This window comes from Capra hircus, chromosome 8, assembly GCF_001704415.2.
Source record: "Capra hircus breed San Clemente chromosome 8, ASM170441v1, whole genome shotgun sequence".
NCBI classification, from domain to species: domain Eukaryota; kingdom Metazoa; phylum Chordata; class Mammalia; order Artiodactyla; family Bovidae; genus Capra; species Capra hircus.
This window is the reverse complement of record NC_030815.1, coordinates 15,904,138-15,907,600: the sequence shown is the minus strand read 5'-3', so window position 1 is coordinate 15,907,600 and position 3,463 is coordinate 15,904,138. Positions and strand designations below refer to the sequence as shown.

The 3,463-nt window shown below is 38.7% G+C and overlaps 1 pseudogene; it reads left to right on the top strand.

Moving 5' to 3' along the window:
• LOC108636593 lies at positions 391-2,424 on the top strand (annotated as a pseudogene).

The following is a 3,463-nucleotide window of genomic DNA, read 5'->3' as shown; positions in this document are numbered from 1 at the left end:
ATTCACATATTTCTTACTAGTTAACCCTTAAGTATGCGTTATACATTTTGACATCAAAATTTTTCCCATCACAATTTCTTGCTTATTTTTAATGGTATGTAGGGTTAGACTAACAAATCAAAAATATAATAAAGCAACTTTACTAGTGAAACAAATCATATATATATATTTTTGCCAAGTATCAGAATTTCAGGTATGGCCATTATTTACTCATCATATTTCTTAAATTCCTATCATAGAAGATAATGAAAATACATAAGACGGAGATCTCAATATACCATTGGAAAAGCTTTGATCAGGATTGAACAGTGGAAAGCTTGAGGATCGAGAATAACAAGATCAAGAGATTAGCCTTGGAGAGAAAAATGCTATCACTATGATCAGAGAAAAATGGTAAAGGTATGCCAGGGTATCATCGAATTAGAGGGTGAAGGGGGCCTGCAAGTTGATAGACTTCAGAAAATGTGCTTAAAAGTAGTATGTGTAGGAGAGAAATTTTCCCTGTATAGGTCATTCACTGATAGACCATTTCCAAGTAAAACTGAACTTTTAGAGGAATGATGTGGGAAAATTAATTTTTCTATTGAAATTAAAAATTATAAATACTTAAATTTTCTGAAATGTTAAAGGACTTTTAGATATTTTCATGAAAAGGAAGTGAGAAATTATTTTCATTTACAAAATTAAAGAACAAATAGGATTAATATTTCCAGCCATGTCATACATTTGGAAACCTGCAAAAAATAGTATCCTTAGTTCTAAGACATAGTACTCTCTTTCTTAATGTGTTTCAAAGGACATATTCCCAAATAGATATAGTAAAACTTTCTATTTGTGTAATGATTTTGTAAGGCTACTTGCAAAGTTCTATTATCTTTCACCATATTCTGTGAGATAAGTAAGGAAAAGGGGCCATTAACTCCATTTTACAGATGATACCATCAAGACACTCAGTTCCAATGACCCTTAGCATGCTTATGATGAAAATGCCCCAAATATTCTGAATTCTAGGCATCTTAGCAAGAGGATGCGTCTCTTGCTTTATATGTCTAGCACTATCCTTTATACTAAAATGTTCTCTAGTATTTTCAGTGTTAGTATTCAAGGTTTATATTTCATGAAAAAAATTAAGTACAAAAACATCCTTACACTGTCAAATTCAAACCCCATGCTAATAATGTCTATAAAACTCTCTCTTACATATGACATCTTTTTCATGGAAAAAAGCTGAAAAATAGCATTATTTGGAAAGAAGGCCAGACCAATTGCATTGCTGTGAATATTAATCACAAGCCTCCCGTTTCAATGGAAAATACTTTAGGGTCATCCAAATCTGGAATGATCTCTTTAGTCTTTTAGGAGAACAAATTAAGGGCTGGGGCTTCCCTGGTGGCTCAGATGGTAAAGAATTCACTGGCAATGCAGGAAACCTGGGTTCAGTCCCTGGGTTGGGAAGATCCCCTAGAGGAAGGCATGGCAACCCACTCCAGTATTCTTGCCTGGAGAATCCCCACGGACAGAGAAGCCTGGGGGGCTACAGTCCATGGGGTTGCAAAGAGTTGGAGATAACTGAGCAACTAAACAGCCGCATACTTCTCTTAAGACAGATACTGTGACAGCTTAGGTATGTATGTTTCATATCTCCATTAATATAAATAACATGTATACTACAAACAACATATATATCTTTGTCCTCTACTTCATCCCTTGATAAGAAAAAAATGATAGACAACCTAACTAACTGAACAAACTTGAGATACAGTGAGTTTGGGCAGCTAAACATATTCTACCTCCTATTTGAAGAATTTTTATATTACAGAGGCCATTTGAGTCTTAAGTTACATTATCAGAAGTTTAAGTATATCTGGGGCAGAGGAAAGGCACTCCCTAAAACACCCAACATACGGTCCTATGGGGAACGGAGCTGCCAACAGCCTGTGGAGCAACATGCCTGTTTTATTGTGACTACTGTGATACATTCCTCACCCACGATTCTGCATCCATGAGAAAGACGCAGTGGAGCGGTAGGAAGCACGAAGAGAATGTGCAAGACTGCTATCAGAAATGGATAGACAGGTAGGCTCGGAGCCTGATTGATAAAACAATGGCCATTTCAACAAGGAAAGATACCTTCTATTCCATTCTCTGCTCCTCCTCCTGCAGGGGCAATGATCCCACCTCCCCCCAGTCTCCCAGGACCTCCTGCCCAGGGATGAAGCTAGCACCCCGCATGGGGGGCCCTCCCATGATGCCAATGATGGGCCCTCCTCCTCCTGGGATCATGCCGGTGGGACCTGCTCCTAGAATGAGGCTGCCTATGGAGGCCACATACCCAAGATGCCTGGGCCCCCAATGATGAGACCTTCTGCCTGTCTCATCATGATGGTGCCCACCTGGCGAGGAAAGACCTGACCAGAAAGATAAACAGATTGGGGAGCCTCTTCATATCAATTTTATATTACTTGCTTTACTTCACCAGAAGATCATGGTGCTGTGACTTGGGGTGTTTTCCAAGAGCATAAAAAGGAAAACTGGTTCCCCCTTCCTATCAAAGTGACAGTAGTTTTGGAGGGAAGTAATGGGGCCAAAAAAAAAAAAAAAAAGCAATTTTCATTTGTATTGTGAAATGTGAAAATAAAATTTTCAACTCTTTAAAAACAATCCTGTGGGAAATCATGTAATACATATATAAAAGCCTGACTTGATTAAAAAGGAAAACCAAAATTATAGGTATCACTATAGAATAGTCGGGTGAGTATAAGTTTGACCTGCAGGGTTAATTCCATTTAATACATATTTAAAGTTCTGTGCTGATTCAGTCAGTGAAGGCACGTTTCTTATTTAACAATGCTAGTGTTGAGAAATAGCAATTTTTATAAACAAACTAGAATTAGAGATCAGGCCACAATCAACTTTGGAATACCAAGCTGGGAGATAAGTTATTAATCATCTAAAAGAAAAAGCCAAATAATAAGCTTTCTAGAGCTACTCTAGACCATGGTGTTACTTAGAATACCTCCTCCCCTCGCCCAAAATATCTGTTGTTCAGTAATTCAGTTGTGTCCAACTCTTTGTGACCCCATGGACTCTAGCACGCCAGGCTTCCCTTTCCTTCACCATCTTCCAGAGCTTGCTCAAACTCATGTCCATTGAGTTGGTGATGCCATCCAACCATCTCGTCCTCTATCATCCCCTTCTTATCCTGCCTTCAATCTTTCCCAGCATCAGGGTCTTTTCTAATGAGTCAGTCCTTTGTAATAGGTGACCAAAATACTGGAGGTTCATCTCCAGCATCATTCCTTCCAATGAATATTCCGGACTGCTTTCCTTTATGATTGACTGGTTTGATTGCCTTGCAGTCCAAGGGACTCTCAAGAGTCTTCTCCAACACTACAGTTCAAAAGCATCCGTTCTTTAGTGCTCAGTCTTCTTTATGGTCCAGCTCTCAGATCCATTAATGACT